The sequence below is a fragment of the Peromyscus eremicus genome, chromosome 7, assembly GCF_949786415.1.
Source record: "Peromyscus eremicus chromosome 7, PerEre_H2_v1, whole genome shotgun sequence".
Lineage (NCBI taxonomy): Eukaryota > Metazoa > Chordata > Mammalia > Rodentia > Cricetidae > Peromyscus > Peromyscus eremicus.
Window position 1 is genome coordinate 28,277,578 of NC_081422.1, and position 21,242 is coordinate 28,298,819.

General features: G+C 47.7%; 1 long non-coding RNA gene across 2 annotated transcripts in view; it reads right to left on the minus strand.

Moving 5' to 3' along the window:
• Positions 1-20,600, minus strand: part of LOC131914845 (uncharacterized) — a 40,807-nt gene extending 20,207 nt beyond the window's left edge. Inside the window, exons 1-3 of one of the 2 annotated variants that reach the window (XR_009380196.1) lie at positions 20,256-20,600; positions 13,544-13,649; positions 10,792-11,329 (exon numbers count right to left, since the gene is read on the minus strand). This is a non-coding gene — a long non-coding RNA (uncharacterized LOC131914845). Of the gene's footprint in view, positions 1-10,791; positions 11,330-13,543; positions 13,650-20,255 lie in introns of those variants that run through there. The other variant, XR_009380195.1, reaches the window with a different exon arrangement.
• Between the last annotated feature and the right edge of the window lie 642 nt (positions 20,601-21,242).

Sequence of the window (21,242 nt, forward strand, 5' to 3'; positions counted from 1 at the left end):
CCTGGCCTAGACGTGTATAATATGGGACTTGGAACAATCATGGATCTGGGAGCAGTTCATCTTATAAACTGGGTATATATAGCAGCACTCTCTACCTCAGTCTTGGACAGGAGTGCATTTGCTCACGGAGTTGAGAGGGAACTGTCGTAGGGACCCTTTGTAAGGGGATGTGGGGGGAGATTCATTAGGTTTTAGTGACATCTTCGATCATCTGCCTGTTGAGTGTGTAAAAGGGAGTGGAGGGGGAGTCTTACACATTAAACACCAGTGTTCCTCTTTACAATGTCAGCAGGAAAGATCCCAGCATCTGGGTCCCTGTTTCTGCCCGGTCATGATGTTTCTTATAATCTGAGCATCCTTTGGTGTTCCTGTTTGTTTTAGCTTATGGCCAACCAGGAACCACCAAGGGGTTTATGGGGCATAGGTTTATCTTCTAAAACAGCCCTTCCTTTCCTAGGCTTCCTCACAAGCTTCCTGTTTCCATCAGAACCAACATGCCCTGCAAAGGCTTTCACGGGTTCACTAGGTGCAAATCAAGAGTCTAGTGGCAGAGCGCACTCCCCACAGGCCGCTTTCTTCCTCCCTTTCTTTTCTTCCTTCCGGTTTCATCCTTATCTCTCGGCTACATTCCCACTTGTCCCAAATCCTTAGACTTCCTCTTCAAGTTCCAAACTAAGATTCCAGAGAGCTTGAGGCATCCATGTCCTTTACAAGGAGCAGAAACCTTCCTGGGTTGATTTTATCATTGAATATGGTAGTTATTCTGGTGTTTTGTTTTTTAGAGCTGGGGAAGTAAATCTCTAAAAAAGCTCCAAAGTCTGCTATCTCCTACCAAAGAGACCTTCTGTCAGAAGAGCTTGACAGTCCACGATTCTTAGTAGAGATAAGGCATTAAACAATTTTTGACTTTACGTTTGTTTGTTTATGTGATGCTAGGGACCAAACTCAGGGCCTTTTCATGCTAGATCCTTAGTCTTGGGATCTTAACTGTTGTACCAGATGGAAAGTATTAGTTGTTTCTGTTATGGAGTGAATTAGCTTCTGTGTCCCTTATACAATGCACACCTCATGAAAGCTGTGTCATTTTCAGAACTAAGGCATTTGAAAACTGAGAAAAAATGTTCTTGGATGTCTTGTATGAAGTTAGGCACCATCCGTCCATCCATCCATCCATCCATCCATCCATCCATCCATCCATCCATCCATAATGGTCTGTTGGTTTTTCTAACTTATCTATGACATCTATTCATTATTTAGCATGGGGGCCTATGAGTACATGTCATTTCCAGATGACACTGTTTCTATTTTGGGGGCACTCAAGAGTAAGTGTGCAGCCAGTGCTTGCACAGAGCTCAAGGAAGGCTGAGCGCACAATCCTGAGCTTCAGGAAAATGTGACAGGAGAGCAGAGACATAAAAAAACCTTTTCTGGTGACAAATTCCCAGGACATTTGAGCTGAGCGGGAACTGGGAGGGTGAATCTAGGCTTTCTAAGTAGACATAGTAGGGTAAAGGCAGGGTTACATCCAGACTGTGGGAGAGCCTGAAATGACTTGAGGAGAGAAAGCAGCTCCTTGTGTGGTGACTGCAGCATGCACACGAGACATAAGAAGGCCACAGGGTGTCACTGTCCCAGGGTGGGATTGGGGAGTCATTGAAGTCACCGAGGCAGAAAGTGTAGGAGGGAACATCTCATCTCTGTGGAAATCAGATCATTACTGTGATATGATGCCCACAGTTTCCCTATGAAATCTAAATTTTATGGGATGGAGGAATGAGAAGGAAGGTGTGAAAGCCAAATGTCCCAGGCAGGGATGAGGCAAGCTTTTGGGGAGTTCTGGCTTTTCCTTTGATCTGGGGTTTTGAGGAATGAAGAGCCTGTGAGGAGTCTCTCATTCCAGCTCTGGTGGCGTGCACACAGTCATCCAACAGGGAAAACAGGGCAAGTACGGAACCCACGGTCCAATAACTTGAGTCTAATTTTCCTGTATGGATTTGACAGGGATTGGATTAAGCTCAGCTTGTCAAAGCCTCCTCTCTCTGTGATTGCCTCTTTGGGATTGATCCCTTTGGAAGAGAAGGGGAAAGAGAGGAGGAAGCTACCAGGTTCTTAAAGACCATTGGTTTCTGCTGGAGGGGTACAGACATTAGTCTGCGTGTGGCCAGTTCTTATTAGAGCAGAGTTCTTGAGTATCGCAGATGGGTTGTGTATGGTGGCCCATGCCTTTAACTCCAGCACTGAGGAGGATGGAGGCAGCAGGATAAACCAGAAAGAAGGGAGAGAGAGGGCGGCTCCTGTTGCCTTAGTCCGAGAGGGACACTCCAGCCACTTGAGAGGAAAGCCTAGCTCAGGGTCAAGAGCCATCTCTGTGTTTTCGGTCGGTCCTGCCAAACTTTATTATCTGTTTGCTTTTACATTTCAACGGTGTCTAACTCAAGGGCTCAGGGGCAGACACAAGGAAAGGCAGCCGCTTAGATGTGGCTTCAGGGGCTCAGGTCTCCCTGTGATGGAATCGGAGGCTGCAGTTGGAGCATGTGGCCAGTAGGGGGCAGACTCCTGGAGGGTCCTGCTCAGTGTAGCTCTTATGCAGTTAACACTTGCAGAAAGAAAGGACCCCGGAGGTATCACAACGCTGCACTCTGTGGAAAGTGCATAAATAATGCTGGTGGTAAATTCAGGAGACCCAAATTAGGGTGGTCTGGGTTCTTCCAGGGTGGATTTTCTGTTCATAATGAAAACAGAACAGGAGCATTTGTATTCCCACACATCTTCAGGCAAAAGCTGGACCCGTTTCATCTAGGTTGACTCAGTTTAGTTTCTTGGAATGTGTTCCCCTGTGTTTGTTGTTAAAAAACTATTTCCAGTGTTAGCGTTTGTATTTCAAGATCTGCTGCATGTCTGCTGTATTCTTTACACTACAGACCCAACAGGGCTATTATTCAGGGCGGCAGGCAGGGTTGACCTGACCTTGTGTGTTCTGGAGACATCCCTCCTTATCCTTGTGCACTAGTACCCTACCCCACCCCCAATGCTTCAAGTCTCAGGCACCTCATTTGCTGAGCTCAGAGCCTGGTCTCCTACCTCTCCTCACAAAAAGACAATGGCTGCAGAGAGGGGCGGGGATTAAACCCCCAGTACAGAGGCACCCATGACAGCCTTTTTGTTTGAGAAATCTCAGTTCGATCTTGAATCCTAGTCCAGTATGGGCATTAAAATAACTCATTCCAAAATGTGTGTCTTTAAAGTCAGCTGCACGGAGCCATAATGCTTACACTAAGACACTGGTCATTGCCTGTGACCTCTATCCCTCCCGATTTGCCCTTTTGTCCTTACAACTTCTTTATTTTTACTGTGCGGGCAAGGTGCAGTGTGTTCTATGACACACAAAAGTCAGGGGACAACTTGTGGGATTTGTTCTCCCTCTTGTGTGGGTCCTCGAGACCAGACTCAGGTCATGAGGCTTGGTGGCAAATGTCTCTTTATTAAGACATTTTGAACTTACTTTTAACCTCCTGCCTTTCTCTGCTGCTCTCTTGTCTCTTCTCATGCCCCCATCCCCCTGACATACACACACTCTTGGAACCCGCTAGAGTTCAGATCTTAGATGTTCCTCAAAGGTCCTTTTCTTAAAGGTTTGGGTACTCATCCTTTGTGTTACTGGGAGGTGATACAACTTTTGAGGGTGGGGTCAAGTGGAAGGAATCCCAATCACTACAGGAGTGTCCTTGAAGGAGATATTCAGGCCCTCGCTCCTGCCTGCCTGCATCTCTCTCCGCTTCCTGGCTGTGTGGAGTGAATGCTGAAAGCCTTGTTCCAACACGCCCTTCATTGACTCACAGGGTCCCAATGCGACAGACCACTGACTGTGCACTGAGATCTCCCAACTGTGAGACAAAATGAATTGCATCCTTTAAATTGATTTTAGTGTTCATTGTTTGTCACAGTGGCGGAAAGTCAATATAGAATCTTCTTCACACCTTTCATGGGTCTCTGCCTCTTTGAAGGACACTTGCCATGGTTAACTTCCTGTATCACGTTGACTAGGATGTAACGTGGTCAGACTCCAATCTAGATGGTGCAGTGCAAATAAAGTTTAGTCGGGAAGAACACTTCCGTCGGTAGCACATCCCCTTTCCTAACAGGTGGGTGGGAGGGAGCGTCTAATCAGGAAAGCCCCATCTCAGGAGAAGAGACTGAGGTCCATCCCCAGGGAAACAAAGAATTCTGCCTCCGTACTCAAGATGATGACCCACAACCCCACCACTACCACAAGCATGTCACAAGCTGCCTTTCTTCACTAGCTGAGAACCTGGACTTATCTTGAACCGTCCTTTACTACTTGGTTGTGTAAGCCTGGCAGAGCTTTATCTGTCGGACTTGCCCTACCTTATCGGCTCTGCTCCCAGGCTTGGTCTCCTCCTGCATTGACCCTACAGCCTGACCTCCCATTGAGAACTCCTCCCCAGCAGTCAGTGTCCTACCCCATTGACCTCTCGTACTGTCCCGGCTGAGTGGTTCACTGCAGCTGCTCTGGCATCTCACAGACGCATGTGAGCCCCTGGCCTCTCCACTTTCTTTTGGCTACAAACCTCCTCCAGTCCAATCTTCGCCTTATCCTTCATTCTACAGACAATGGCCTGAATGACACTGTCAACCCTTGATTCTGTACGGCCATCTTTCTCAACAAAGTAGTACACTGCTCTACAGCACGTCCCAGACCTGTAAGTGTGTGTGTGTTTAATGGATTTTGCATGTGACCAGCGAACTGAACCCTGAAGCCTGGCTCTCTGCTGCTAGTTGTTGTCTTTGGTCCCACATCTTAGAAAGCATGGTTTTCCACCATATTGACTGTTTTCACGATGATTTTCTAAAGCTCCAGGTTTATTACTGAAGCGCCTGGTTTCCTGCCTCAGCTGGTACTCAGGGCTTCTCATCAGCTCCTTTCCCCCACTTTAAGTTGGGTCCTTCTTCCATGTCCATCCCTGTCTTGAGTAAACCTTCTTCCACTTGCTTCCAGAGGGCCCCCCCCCCCAGTCTTTTAGCCCATGGTTTTACAGTGTTGCTTATTCCCATTTTTTTTTTTTTAAAAGTGAGACTCTCTGGATTATCTTTCAGGTGCTTATATGTCTCCATCCTTTCTTGCTTCATTCCCACTCAGCTCCTAACAGGAGGACCTCCACTCTTCCTAACAAGCATCTTTGAGGCTGGACCTCTCCAGGACCATTTTCTCCTTCTTCCCAGAAGAGGTCTGTCAGCACCTTTGCCTTCTCCCTGCCCTCGGGGCGCCAGGTCAGCATTTGAGAGATCTGGGGGACCCGGGGCGCAGGAAAGGTCATGTTTCCTCGCTTGAAGCCCCTGCAGGTACTAGGAGACTGTGAGACCAGGGGCCACCCGCCTTCCTCCAGAGCTTGTGAGAGAGTCAGGTAATGTTTAAGGGGCACAGGGCCAGCTTGAGAGGCTGGGCTTCCTCTAACTTCCCAGGTGTAGTTTCAGTTCGGCTGCTGAGGTTTGGAGAATGCTACTGCTTTCCTGTTGGCCCTCGATGCCGAATGGGCTGTTGTCTTTGTGCTCACACTGTCTGTCCAGGTGATAGGAGCCTGAGCAGCTCCAGAGTAGTCCAGAGCAGTCCTCAGGCTCCCTGTAGGCTTAAGGATTTGCCAGACTCTTCTATAGCCAGACTTGACGTGCGCTACAACACAAGCTGCTGCTTCCATTTGGGGACCTTATCTTTATGGACATTTGGAAGCAACAAAGATGTTAGAAAGAGGTTTGAAGATCTGACACTTGTCATTTCTTTTTTTTTTTTTTTTTTTTTTTTTTTTTTTGGTTTTTCGAGACAGGGTTTCTCTGTGTAGCTTTGCGCCTCTCCTGGAACTCACTTGGTAGCCCAGGCTGGCCTCGAACTCACAGAGATCCGCCTGGCTCTGCCTCCCGAGTGCTGGGATTAAAGGCGTGCGCCACCACCGCCCGGCCACTTGTCATTTCTTTTCTGGCTCAGTTGCCAATCACAAGGGTGACCAAGCTGATGAATATTAGTTGCCCTTAAAAACTTTATGTGCTTTTTTGTTTTTTCGTTTGTTTTTCAAGACAGGGTTTCTCTGTGTAGCTTGGTGCCTGTCCTGAATCTCGCTCTGTAGACCAGGCTGGCCTCCAACTCACAGAGATCCGCCTGGCTCTGCCTCCTAAGTGCTGGGATTAAAGGCGTGTACCACCACCTCAGGGCTAAACTTTATGTGCTTTGAAGAAGAACTGAAGGGTAATATTTTTAAAATTCCGTTTTCATTTGTTTGCTTTTTGCGCTCTGGTAAGTCACCTCGGAATTGGATTCTAGTGGGACCCAAACTCTCACAGAGTAGGGATAGAGATTTTTTTTAAGGCTTTAGATGAATTAGACAGCTCCTGCAGTCATAACTGCACCTGAATGTCTTCGGCCAAGAGGTCATGAATGCATCTCAACAGAGAAGCCAGGGCTCTTTGGGAAGGACCTGCCCTGCCTCTTCCTTGGTGAGGGTCCTAGAAGCCCTCCTCACTCTAGTGTTCCTTATTCACTGAAAAGGAGAGGGCTCAAGTCACCAATAGGAGGAGCCTCAACAGGGCAGACAGGACCTTCCCATCCCTGGGTGCTCTCACCGCTGGCTCCCACCTTCGGCCGAGCCCTGTGCCAGCGTGTCCTCCCCAGACCTCTGTACCCTCTCTGCCTCAGTGCTCCAGAACAGCCCACACAGCGCCTCCTCTGCCAAGGTTCTGGTGCCTCTCCACGGGGCCCTCCCCTGCCATGATGTCACCCTCTAGCCCGCATGATACCCCCTTGTGCCAGGCTCTCTCCTGCACTCATCTCTGAGTGTCTCGGGGAAAGGGTTGGTGTCTGCCCGTCTCTGTCCCTAGAGGCTCCTAGACAAAAGGCTTGGAGACCAGGGAAGTTTCTCTGAACTCATGGTACTCTAGATGAAGTACTCAGGGCAGAAGGGACTGGGAGAGGCTGCCTTTCCTCTGACCTCAGCTTGTTAGCGTCGCAGGACAAGCAGGCAGTCGGCTACATTGTACCACCTGCATCTGGCCAGCAGGGGTCTCTGCAAAGCTGAGTTCGTTTTTCTGCGCTACCGCCAAGGGATGGAGCGGCCTCTGGCTGAAAGGATACTCATGCTCCTGAACTGCTGTTGTGAGAGGTCTCTGAAGAAAAATGCCCTTTGAACATGGCTTTCCTCTGGAAGGAGTGCTTCATGTCCCCTCTCCACAGAGAAGATGGTTTCTGGGCTTTGTCCTCGTACCCCAAACTTACTTTTCCTTTTCTTAAAAAGGCACCATGACTAGCGGGACTCACTTTTTAAGTCATATGCATATAACATATCTGGTTAGAGAGTGCTTTCTGAACTGACTTTTCCCATCCTACTTCTGTAGGTAAATATCAACAGTAAGGATTTAGGAGAAATAAATTAAGAATATTAAGAATTTGTAGTCAGAGTAAATTGATTAAAAAAAAAAAAACCTCAGTGGTTTTATATGGCTTGCAGACTGTCCAAATCTAGTTGATTGGCTTCTGTCATAACCAACATGACATTTCATTTTCATATCTTTTCCTCACAATGAGAAATCATCATACACCTGCCAGATGGCATTATCAAAACAAGAACAAGCATTGGAGAGGGGGTTGAGAAACAGGAACCTTTTCGTAGTTGATGGGAATGCAGAGTGGTCCAGTTACCATGGCAACCTAAGACTACCAGGTGACCCAGGGAATCTGCTTCAGGGCTTTCCCCAGAAGACCTGACAACAGCGTGTTGTAGGGATGCTCACACTCTCCTGGGTTTTGCTGCATCATCAACAGTGGCTCAGAGGTGAAAATATCCTAAACATCTTTTGACAGCTAAGTGGAGAAATCAAATGTGGTAGAGGCTTACAATGAAATATTGTTTACCCTTAGCAATGAAGGAAGTCTTACTGTATGAGACAGCACAGACGAACCCGAAGACTTGCCTTTTATGGGTATGGCCTACCAAGAATGAGAATCTAACCTGAGTTCCTATTAACTGAGTGTTTATGCTGGGCCAGCCACAGTTTCTTCTTTGCTCTCCCAGCAAAGATGCATTTGTCAGTGAGCAGGGGGCCCAGTGTGCCATCTTGTTGGGTCTCCAGGCCGTATCACCTGAGCTCAAACCTGGCTTTGCCAATTACCGGTTGGAGTACTTCTCAACTCACTGGGGGCTGTTCTCTTGTTACAAAGTGGATAATAACGCAACATAAATCTGTGAGGATTAAACAGTTTGGTGCATCTAAAAACAAAGCTTCAAGGAAGTAAGGAAAAGGAAAAAAGGAAAAGGACAGCCCCTTCCCCACAAGACATGGCTCTGTGTACTCTCAGCCAGGCCTGGGAGACTTTATCTGCAGTAACTGGGTGTGTTGCTACAGTTCTCTGAACACTGCTATGAAACAGCTATCTACAGCAGTTACATGGTTTAGGTCATTTGGAGCAACTGTGGACTTTACTCTTTGAAGTGGGGTCGTGGAGCCAATTTCACAATGACAGCGAAGGATGGCCGTACCTTGCATTTTATATTACGGAAAGAGGGAAACTGAGTCAAAGAGGTGAAGTAACACACACCTGTGCTGGATTTGAGTTCGAGCCTGCATACCTGAATCCAGCCCTTCTCAGTGGTGTGGCAGGCATCCATATCAGCAGTGTGTCTGGACTGGGTTAGTCATGCCGCCGCAGGGAGTGGACCCTGCCTGGATGGGGACTGGTCTTGGCCAGTGAGGCCAATTCCTATTGTCCTGCGCCTCTCCTTGCTGGCCTTTAGGGGGCACTATTGAGCCACGCTCTTCAAGTTTCAGGCCAAAGGACTCCACAGTACCATTTGAAATCTCACAGGATGAAAAGACCAACTAAAAAGGCTGAAACCCTGACTGCGAAGACTTTTATCTTTATGACAAAACAGATCTCAAAAACAAACTCACTCTACTGCAGGAACCAAAGGACTTCTCAGAAGTCAAGGTTATTGGAACCTGTGTGTGTGTGTGTGTGTTTTTCCTTTGCTTTGCTCAACATACTTTATAGAAAAAGTTACAAAACTGTCTTAAAACAAGACAAAAAAGCAGCAGAGAGACACACAGCACCTCTGAAGACAGTGCTAAGTGCAGGCTGAGGCCTTAACCTTGTCAGGGAAGGTGTCTCAGAGCTTGTCTTTCAATGACAGGAGAAAAGAAATGTTTAACTCTGGTTAACACTAACAGGGCTAAGGCCATTAGAGAGCATAGAGGCCTGGGAAATGGTCAGGACTGTTTTTCCTTCACCTACTTGCCAAAGCTGAGGTTCTCAATTGAGTGTCTCCCCTAGCAGCTTTCAGCATGAAAGGCCAACTGTGTCACGGAGCCAGCCTGTACCCACCTGGGGTATTGCCATATTCACTTTAGGGTCCTTAAGATGACTCTGTACTCGCCTCCTTCTCAGTGAGCCTCCTGGGTTGGGCTTAAAATTTTCTTGAAAAATCCACAGAGCTCCACAATTGCCCTTTGTCTGTGCACAATGGTGGGTAACGTTCTCCCTGTCACTGTCTTGTCTCAGGCGAGGAGGAGGCAGACCCTGCTCTGCAGAGAATGCTTCTAGGGGCCAGGGTACAGCTTAGCCATGGGAGAGTGCTTGCCTAGCATATAAGAGGTCTTGAGTTCTATCCTCAGTACAAAAGATGGAGGGAAGAGGGAGAGGGAGAAAGAAAGAGAGAGAGAGAGAGAGAGAGAGAGAGAGAGAGAGAGAGAGAGAGAGAGAGAGAGAAGGAGGAAGGAAGGAAGGAAGGAAGGAAGGAAAGAAGGAAGGAAAGAAGGAGGGAGGGAAGGAAGAGAAATAAGAAAACAGAAGAGAGAGTGTGTCTAATCCCACTATTTCTGGGAACCACCTGGCCATCTCTGAATTAGAGAAACTCCATTTAGCTTCCTTACCAATCTTGTGAACATCCTGTTTAACAGGGCACAGGGCAGGTACGGTGGCTTAAATGTACCACATCTACTAATGTGGCTGTGTTGAGGCCCCAGCCCTTGCAATTCAAGTCCAGGACTTTTTAAATAGCTGGATTGTTAACTTTCTGAGCCGTGACCAGGACTAAGATCAAATATATGCAACTTCATCAGTCTCTCCTCTCTCTCTCTCTCTCTCTCTCTCTCTCTCTCTCTCTCTCTCTCTCTCTCCTTTGCAGGGCAGAGACGCTGCTCTATGCCCAACCCCCATACCTTCTCCCACTCTCCCAAGTTTACCCTTATCAATAAGGTCTTTGCTTCTGGCAAAATAACCATGCCCCATCTGGCAGAACATGAGGAGCACCAGAAGGTCTTCTGAGTCTTCAAGAGGGTCCCCCATTCTGGCCTTAAGCTTCCTAGCTTCATGGTCAGCACTCACCTTTTGCAGCTCTGGTCTAAGTTACTCATTATTGAGAGATGGTTAATGTGGCTTCTGGTGGCTTCTGTCAGTTTGACTTAGGGCAGGCTCTGGTCCCAAGCAAATGGGCTCTGAGACCACCCACAGTGGAATGGGTGGAAAGAAGTGTGTTCTGATACAGGGGCTCCTGACACTGGCTTCACAAACAACACAGACCCTCCCTGGTCTACCTGCATAAGCTTTGTATCAGCTACACACCCCACAAATACTTAGATGACCTCAATGCAGCCAGAGGCCTTCTACCGCGAAGGTGACAGGAGATTCAGACTTCTCTATACAAGGCATAATTTCTTCTGTTTCAAGGGAACCACTTCAGAAATGCCTTTAAAAGGATTTCAAGAATAACAACAACACAATAAAAAACATCAGCCATTTAACTCTTTTTTAATGCCACGCCCCTGTGCATTTTTGAAATCAACAGATACAGTCAACAGTCTGCAGGCTTTGGCTGGCCTTTCCTCTTTCGTTCTTTCTGAGCCGTGTTTCTGCCTTACATTTAACAAGAAATTTCACACCTCCCTTGGAGTTTGTCACACCCATGAATGCTGAGCTAAACCCCACTTGAGGCTTCAGAGAGCTCTAGAAGGTGTCAACAAACAAGATCCTGAGCAGTGAAGTCCTGGGAATCTTCCGAAATCCTATGGGAGTCATCTGATGATGCCTAGGTCCCTGAATAAATCCAAACACATCCAGCAGAACCCCCAACAGGTCATCCTCAGTGAGTGGGGACACAGAAAGGATGTCACACTGCCAGACAGCATTCTTTCTCCATCACTGTGTTTCACCCAGTGTCGAGTGATACAGAATCCACGGCTGTAGAGAACACTACTTACGGCCTTCGTGTGTGTGAGCATGGAGTAGTGGTTGCTGAGCTGGCTGAAGTGGGCAGGAGCTGGGTGAAGAGAACTGAACAGGCCTGGGATATTAAAGGATGTACAGGCAAGCCCCTCCTCCTCAGCTCTCTTCTTCCTCCCTTCTCTTCCTCTCTCCCTCCCACTCTTACGTCCTATTGTTCACATTCGGATGACTTGTGTACCCTCTTTGCCCATAGGGGGTATAGTCCCCTCTGTTCTTCCCAGTCTTTCCGGTCAGGATTGAGGGGGCCGGCCAGCTTCTTGTGGTGCCCATTCTTTTTTTTTTTTTTTTTTTTTTTTTTTTTGGTTTTTTGAGACGGGGTTTCTCTGTGCAGTTTTGGTGCGTGTCCTGGATCTCGCTCTGTAGACCAGGCTGGCCTCGAACTCACAGAGATACGCCTGGCTCTGCCTCCCAAGTGCTGGGATTAAAGGCATACGCCACCACCACCTGGCTGTGGTGCTCATTCTTTACAGGACAAGAGTGAAGCCATTCCCCAAGTTAGCAAGAGAAGTGATTTTTTTTTTTTAAACCTCCAGAGTGGGCAAGAGTTCAGCCCTAATTTGACTGGTGTGCCCATAGGCCTGGTTGAGCTCACAGATTCCTTTCATGTCCCAGCAGTCAGGGAGCAGGTGGAGCCACAGGAGGCTTTAGCTTTGACACCAACAGTGAGCCAGGATGGGTAGCGGGGCACAGTGGGGTGTGGGTGGGCCTGGCAGACCACATTGCCTCTTTTCTGCGTATAACATCTGCTGGGCTCCAGCCCTGGCAACCGGCCCACTGGCCTAACAATTCATGCCTCTAATTGTGCCTTCCTTTCATTTTATTTAGTAACTGCGCTCAGCCCAGGAAACTCTGGCTTCCAACCCTGAGTGTTTTGACTCAGGGACTGAGCTGTCTGATTTCTTGGACAAACACAATCTTGAGGAGTTTTTCTCCTTACACAATGCCTAGGATCTGGGAATGTCATGGCTTCCCATTCAGACCTTGCCCCCCCCTCCATTCCTCCACCCCTTCCTTCAGACGTCAAACTACTTAAAATAAATATTCCCTTTGGTTTTGGGGGCCTTTCCTCTGGATTAGTCACCTTTGCCTCTGGGTTAGAGGGCAGCTGTGAGCAAGGCCCAGCCTTGTAGCTGCCCGGAAGGACCAGGAAGGGAGGCTGCCTCCGAACCCGGTTTAGATTTGAGGGGTTTGTGTATCTGTTAGGGCTTTGAGGATTCCATGCCGCCGTCATCAGACGGTGCCTTTGACCTGTAGGTTTCCTTACTTGGAGTGGCCACAGACTGTCTCTTTTCTCCAGCCTCCACCCTACCCAGTGTCCCCTCCAGCTCTCTCAGGCCCCTTCCTTAGGCAAAGGGATCATGTCTGTCTCCCCTCCACCTGCTGGGAACTTCTCAAGTCCAGCCTCACTGCTCGGCATGGCCAACTGGGTCCTCTACCACATAGCAGAACCTGCCTCTGTCAGCCTACTTCCCATCACTTCTGTTACACGCTCTTCTCTGTGCCTGTCCACCATTAGGGTTTGCCTCAGCCTAGCAGGCCTGCTGCCTACTGTTGGACTCCTATGTATACCAAAAACCCATTTCACATTTTACCATGAGACCCTCCTACACAGTCTCTCCTTCATGAAGCCTCTACACAGCATGTACTACATTATGTCATGGCTCACAACTTTTCTGTCCATCCAAAGAGTAGCCCGCTCACCCTTATCATTTTTCCACCTGAGTACATCACTAACTCCCCTCACTTCCTTTTCTTTTTCTCTTCCTTCTTTTTCCTCTTTTCCCTCCCTTTTGGTAGCTAATATGATCTTTCAAACCTGTTTCTAGTCGGCTACTCTAGAAAAGGAAAATGGTTTGCATATTAATCTTTGCATGATCAGATACCTGCAAGTTATGTCTGTTATCTCATTTAAATATTTATGTAAAGCCTTGTGACTTAAATGTCATTTCTCATTTTCACATGAGAAAAGCTGAGAATGACGCTGAGTTGAAACAAATGCCAAGGGTTAGCCACATTGTCTCTCCAACAACCCAATTGCATTGGTCCCTCCAACAACCCAAACCTAGGCTTTGTTGGATTGTCCCATAGTCGGAGCCTGGGACCCTGTGTAGGAGCAGGGCTGAGAGGCCTGGGACAGAGGCTGGCTCTAAAGCCAGCTTTTCTGTTACTGTAGCTTACATTTTTGAGGTGCAAGGGGGCACGACAGCAGGTAGTCTTGGGGGACTACCATCAAGAACAACAGCTCCGTACCAAACCACCTACCTTCATTAGTGATTCACACCCTTCTCTAGCCCATCCTCAAATGTGTTGTGCTTTCCTTATTACAGAAAGTCATCCCTGGGTGAGTGGAAAGGTGTTGCAAACAGAGCTGGAAGAGAGCAGAATGGGGTGTGTGTGGGGGGGGGGGCGTTAAACATAAGTGCAAAGTAGTATATTGTGGGATGAAACAAGAAAGAGCCAGGCGGAGTGGGTATTGAGTGAGTGCCCACGTGCTGGGGTCCTCATGACGTGATAACTCTGGAGTACTCTCAGCAGCCTGCAGTGGGCCTCCTGCCCTCTGCTGCTCTGGACTTCATTCTTCTCCTTTCGTCCAGAAATAGATCCACTGGGCTCATTGCCAGTGCATGGTTATTAAAATATCTACTGTGTAGGGGACAACGAGGTGGCACAGAATTGTAAACTTGGGCCCTTTCTTAAGAAGCAGTGGCCAGGAAGGTATAAATATAAGCTGAGTATTCTTTATCTAACCAACATTCTTGGGCCTAGATATTTTCGAATTTTGATGGGGGTGGTTTCTTAAAATATTTGCATACACATAATGAAATAGTTTGGGAATGGGACCTGAAGCCAAACATGAAATTCATTTATGTTTTATATGCACATTGTACACACAGCCTGAAGTTATTTTAGGCATTGTCTTAAGTGATTTTTATGACTGAAACAAGATATCATGATGTGGGATTTTCTTCTTGTAAAATCATGTTAGTGTTCAAAAAAATGGATTCTGGAGCACTTTGGATTTTGGAGTTGTGAATTGGGATGTTCAACTTGTAATAGATTCCTGCACTGACTCAATGATTTGCTGAATGTCTGGGGGAAGATGGAGAAAGACCACTGAAGCAACAGAAGGTCAAGCGGTGAAGGGTGCTGCTGCCTAGGGATGCTGCTGCACAGTAAGGGGTCCACGGGGAACCTGAGGAGGTGTGTGTGCTCATTTATGTGCAATGGGCCGAAAGCTTGGAGCATCCCCGACACAAAGCCAGATCCAAGCTCACTCCCCTTTATCCAAGCATGTTGCAGTAACTTTATTCCCATTGTTATATTAGGACACATTGGCCTAGCGGATAGGTTCTATTTATGAAGACATGTGGACGAGGATCTTGAAAGTGGGTCTTGCCCAGAAAACCCAGTGTATGTTGCTGCCCTATTATACTGGGAGTTTACCTCAAGCATGGAACCTGTAGTGAGCTGGCCCACTCACAGGACTTTCTTTGAAACTCAGTGGGGAACAGGCAATAGCAAGCTTGCTCCTTTCTGGCTCAGCAATACCTCTTTAGGTCTGACTTTTTTTTTTTTTTTTAACTAAAGAAGAGCTACCGGAAGTGGGCACTCTAAGAGTTCCGTAAATGTTGGACCTACTATGAGTTGGACTCCATTGATCACCTGCTCTCCATAAGCTGCTACTTTAACCAGAGGACCTCAATGTTTATTGGGGTCTTCTGGAATCAGTGTCAATTCTGAACTAGTATCCAATAGACCCCAGAAAGTCTTATTATTTTCCCCTTTCCCCAGTGGACAATCACCCTTGTAAAAGGCCATAGGTTCTTCTAGGGAAGGATTGGAGAAAGGCCAACAGTAAAACTCTTGGGTATTTTAGCAAAGTCCTTTCTTGGAGCACCTGACCATCCTTCCATTTTAGGGATTCTGGGTCTGCAAAATGTCTCAAGTCTGGAAATTAGTTCATGAGCTGAGGCTCCCTTTTGCCACAATCCAATGTAGACTTTCTTTCATTTGTTTGAGATATTTTCGGCTTATATGGATCAAATAAAAATACAGTAGGCTTCTTATCAATTGCATCCCTGGAGACACCATGATTGATTAGCCAGTACCAAAGGTCCATATGAGTCATTCACCATAAAATTCACTTTGCCCGTGATGACCATTATGGGTTAGGCCATTAGGGACATTGCTTTGTCTATGCTGCCCAGCACAATAGCAAGGATCACCTTCCCTTTGGTGATTCAATGCTGCCACCTGCCCCCACTACCTGGGGGCCCAGTTAAACCCATTACATTTAATTTGTCCAACTGAGGGGCAGCATCTCCAACCCTAAGGTCAGGCACAGGGAAAAGGGTAACAACAAAGCTCTTCTAATGAGCTGGTGCCCTCTCCCCATTTTGTGTCTTATAGGACTCATGAAGGGTGTGCCGTCTAGGCTTTCCCATTGTGGAGGATTAGATTTACACAGTGTACCCACTCGAATACTGCGATTTTCCCTAGCCTTGAAATCCCTTCATCAACACTAAGCCAAGGGATATGAAGTACCTCCAATTCCTTTTCAGCAGGCCATCTTTTGACAAATGCCACAGCCAACTATCAAACAAACTTTTGACACTTGGTTAAACTGTGCACGCCTTCACATTAAACCTAGAATCTCCCCTCAGTGGGCCCATATTAATTAACTCAGCCTGATCCAGTTTTATGTTCCTTCTACCATTACTCACACCCTTCAAATCCATTCCCTCCCATATTCCCAGACTTCTGCTTGATGAATTTGCACCTCCTCATGGACTATACCTCTCCTTTTGATCTCCCTTCTAAGAGCCTGCTTAATCTTAAGTCTGGTTACAGGTCTAGGAACAACTGTTGGTGAGCCTGAGGGACATCAGTATTGTCTTTTTGGCATTTCCTTCAGGGAAAGTCACTGATGGTTTAGTAGACAATGAAGAATTAATTTCCTCAGTCAAAGGTGGAAAGACAATATTTCAAGGAGTGTGAGTGTGAGTAAATCTTTTGCTGAGGGTGGAGACACTACTTTCTCAGATGAGATACACTCTTGAGAAGTTGAGGATTCAAAGTTCTCAGCCTCAGTAGCATCCTCCCAACTAATACCATTATTTTCCTTATTTTTTCATAAATTGTCAAAAATTTAATATACAGAGTCACCAGATTCCTTGCCTTTCACAATTGCTGAATCAGAATAATCAAATGCATTTGTCTCCTTAAGTTTGTGAAGTAGTTCACACCATGGGTTTTCAGTTCTCCCCAAGCTTCTAGGAGAGGCTTCAGTAACTGGAGAGGCTTTGGTAACTGTAGACTGTGACAAATTGAGAGGCTTATTCCAAACACTTAGGAGATTTATTCTCATACTTCATATTGCCCTAGAACTACTTCTGGTACCAAAATCTCCCCTCCTCCAGCACCAGGACTGGCCTCTGCTTTGCTGTCTCCTCTGATACATGTTGGCCACCTGGCTGTCAAATATCCCAATTGGGATATTTGCCCTGAGAGCTCCACTATGCCTGATTGTCCCCATCAACATAAGGACATCCTTTGTGGGACCAGCCTGTCCCCTTGGCTGGCTTGATACAGCCCAGCACAGAACCCTAACTAGCATAACCAGACCTGTTCTTGTCTCTGTCTGGGCCACATTCCCTTCTTCTTCTCTAAACTCCGATTCTCTGATCTCTGTCCTTTTTCTAAATCTGAATTCCTCTCTCTGTAGATAAGGCCTTTCCTACTGCAGAGGGTGAATATTAAATAAATGTGGCCCTTGTGCCATCATTGATAGGATATTCTTCCCACTTCCTTATCCCATTTAATTATCAGCTGCTAAGAAATGCTAGAATATGGAAGGGAACCCAAAGATGGAATCAGGAGTTGGGAAGAAGGAAAAATTTAGATCAAGGCCCAACAAACCCAAGAAAGGGAAGAAATGGGAGGGCTTCACACTTGACCTCATCAGTCTGCCATCTAAGAGCTAGGCTTCTTGGTCCTCAGGTATTCCGGGGACCTTCTTTCTCCCAGATCTTTGCTGCTATCCTATTTGCCCCAAGGCCATCCTGGGCTTCCCAGGGCATGCTTCCTTGGGCACATACACTTGGCATTTTCTTGAGGCAGGGCTGCTAGATCCCTCTTGCAGAGCTTGGAGGCTAGAGAAAGGATGATACACGGTCTTGCCTGCAGCTTCCTCCCTGAGAGAAGTTAAGAAAGTTTACAGCCTTGCCTGGGGACATTTGCTGAAGTCATGTTTTCAGAGACAAGTAAAATCTGATGCAACATGAACCGACCACCAAGCTGTGAGACCATAGGTTCTCAGGCTCAGAGACCCTATGGGAAATCTACTATAGGGCCCCACAGCCTGGGAAAGTGGCCCAGAGGTTTTATGGAGTGACTAATATCCTACAGGGATCATATGGGTCCCTGGGCTTGCAACAGGGTCACCAGAGCAGACCCTGTCTGAGCAACACCCCTGGGAATGTCCATGTCCATCTGGAGGAAACTAGTCACTGAGTTACATTCAAGACGTCTCCATCCCAGCTCTCACCCCAGCCAGTAATTTACACATCATTTCATATTTTCTGTTGAGAAACCCCAAAGCATCTAAAAAGCAGTCAACAGCATGGGACAAGGAGAAACAGGGAGTTGCTGCAGAGAAAACAAGGTAGAAGAGGAGGCCGAAAGGGAAGAGGAAGAAGAGCAGGGGGAGGGGACCTTAGGAAGCTGGCTCTTCAAGGGTCACAGTTCCCCACTTAAGGTCCCTGGCAGGCAGTGGTGTGCTTAGAAGTTGACAGATGCCTTCTGCCCTGAGAGCTTCTTCTCCATTGTTCCACAGAGCAGTGCAGGAACACCTGTCTGGTTATTGTTGTCCATGAGGTAAAAGGTCCCCAAACCTCTACTCTCTCCATGCTACTCAAACCCTGAGTCCCACAACGCCAGCCTGGGTCCCCAGTGAGTGGGCACATCACTGAGATCTGGTTCTTCTCCTGCACAGAGGCGAGGCACAGGCTTCAGCTGCAAGGACTCTAGAAACGGAGGGATTCAATGAAGTTGAAGTGTCTGAACCCACAGGATGCCCCAGCACTTTAAATCTAGCCTTGGTGGCCGTATGACTCCACCAACCATGTGAGCTTCAGTTTCTACCCATGTCAGTGCCAGTGAGGGTCGGGTCAGTTGTTTGGCATGTGGTCCTTGGTCCACTCATTAACTTCTAGCATAATCATCGTCTGCCTCCTTTTTATAAACACTCCTTTCATTAAGTGATTTGTTCAAGACGATAAAGCCAGAACTCAAGGCTCCACATCCCAACCCAGGGCTGTTTAGAAAAGATTCACTGTGTTCCTCCTCTCATCGGACCCCCCTCACAGTCTCAGCCATAGGAACAACAGTGGTATGATGCCTTTTCTCCTGACATGGGCTCCACTGAGGATATAAAATGGGTACAAGAAGGCCGAGCAACCTCTTGCTTCTTGGGGACCAGCTACAGCCGCTGGCTTTCCTCACTGAAACCCTCTGGGTTGTAGCAGCAGAAGGCTGGGCTAGGTATGGAGAAGAAGGAAGAAAGCCCAGAGGAGGAACTGGCAGATAACACTCTCCCTAGCAGGTGTGGCTGAATGTTGATAAGCCATCTTCAGTGATGTCCCTGGAGCTGTCCGCCCTTGCTTCCTCTTAAAGTCGTGACTCAGGAATATGTTCAAATCCTCAGGATGGCACAGGGGCTAAATATAATCCTGAAATGTAGCCCAAAACTGGGTGTGGTGACGTCTGCTTGCAATCCTAGTACTCCAACGCTGAGGAAGGCAGATTACTGAGAGTTCAAGGCCAGCCTGAACTGCATAGTGAGTTTCAGGCCAGCCTGGGTTATAGAGTGAGACTCTGTCCCCAAAACACAACACTGGCAATAACAACGACAACCAATGAACCCCAAAACAGTCCAAAAAGACTTTGTGGTGAGTAACAAAGTGGAATATGACAGAGTCAAAAACAAGGAGCCTAGAAACAGAGGGATGCTGTGGCTGTGGCAGGGTGAGGGACAGAAGGAAGGATGGAAGCTGGACAGGAGGCACACACAGGAACAGAGACGAAGCTACAAGCATGATTTAACATGGCCGCAGCACTGGGCTGCTGAATGTTTCGCTCAAGGCCACAGGCTGTTCTCCATCTACACCTAACTGAGCATGTCCCCACACTGAACATTATACTGTTTCCCCCAGAGATGCCGCGGCTGTCTTCAGTTATCAGTTCTGTGCTGGTGACCTTCAGCCCTGACTCTGATCTCTGGTCCATGGTTAGTCCATCTTTCCTGTCGCCGTTGGCAGTGGCTTTCCCGCATTGCCCCAAGGAGACCTGGAGCTCCGAGTGTGGGAATGAGGCTTGAGAGCTGGGGCTCACCCAACCCCATCATTGAAACCACTGCCGCTCCTTCCTGATCAGTTCTCTGTGAGCTTGCCTCCTCAGCTTTTATTTGGAAATATTTCTGCTGCTTAGTAAGTTTGGTGGGGCCCGGAGTACAGCTGGGTGATATGCATCGGCCTAATAGGCACAAGGCCCTGGGTTCCATCTCTGCATGTGCTGGGAGCAGGATGTTGGCAGCCACTGACTTGGGAGATGAAAACATCTTCAGTAAAATGTAAACTATCCTAAGCTAAATGTGCCCCCACCCCAGTCCTTTCTCTCTCCAGCTGGTACCATGAAATCTTCTCAGTCTTTCAAATGTAGGGACGTGATTCTGCCAACACACGCCACCCGTTCTGCTGCCTGGGAAATGCCTTGGGACTCTCCTGGGTCTGGAATGCTGGGAACTCATTTTCCCTCAAGGTTGGCACCACTGCACAAGCTTCCTTCCCGCCTGCTTTGCTTGCCACCCATCTGCAAAGGGACCAGCAGTGGTTCACTCCTGGCATCCCCGGAAGTCCTCTGACCCCAGTTCTGGGAGCCCTGGTCCAATTTCTCCCAGGGCTGACCTACTCCTTACCATCTGGGATGCAGATCTTCCTGGATCGTCTCATGCTCTTCTAGCTTTACCTGGGAATGTTTCTACTCTTTGAAATTATTCTAAGCTTGCTCATCCTCACGAGTTCTTCAGGCTGAACTTTCTGTGTTTCTTTTTTCCAGAGACCCCCCTAAGCCCATTCTCTTTTCCGGGTACCGGCTTTCTTTTCAGTCTGTGAGGCATAGTTTAGCACAGGTTGTCCAATGACTAGCCAGAGCCTGGCCTTGCCTTAGGTTTTCACTAATACCGCTGATGAGTGCCCAGGCCATCAAAGAAACAATGAAAGTTCCCAGTTACCGAACCCCATGAACCCCGCCTTGGGTCAGAATGCTTAGGATCCAAATAAGGTCAGGTTCTCAGACTCATCTCACCTGGCCCTTTGCTACATCACCCTTCCTAAGGCACCACTGGACTACCAGGCTCACAATAGCCTGTTCCTAAGCCGCAAGTCTCAGGCAGGCACAGCCTTGATGTTACATGTGTGTGCGTTTACTATTGCTTTGGCTTGCTCTCAGCTTCCAGGGTGATTTTCAACCAATGTCTTTGCAGGGAACACTCTTTCCCGCCAGTTTTGACCGGGTCATTCTCCCAAATCCTCAAAGTAGCTTCCTAAGAGATGCCCTCCCTAACTGCCCGATGACACTAGGGGCTTCTCTTGTGGTCTCAAAGAATGCCATGCATTTCTTTCTAGAGTTCATCACAACAGCAATCACGTGGCTAGTCCCTGGTAGGCTATGTGACGGTTCACACAGGAACCTGGCTGGCTCTTTTGCAGTACTTTATACTGTCCCTGTAGTTCTGCAGTGTCTGGCTTGCAGCAGAATGTAGGACTGCTGACAAAGGACAGTAGAGGTATGTGGAATTGGATGTGGGAGTCAGGACCACATAGGATTTTGTCTTCAGCACCATCTGCTGGAGTCTTGACTTTGCTATTCATGGCAGCCTTTTATTTGGTCTTGAGCTAAGGAC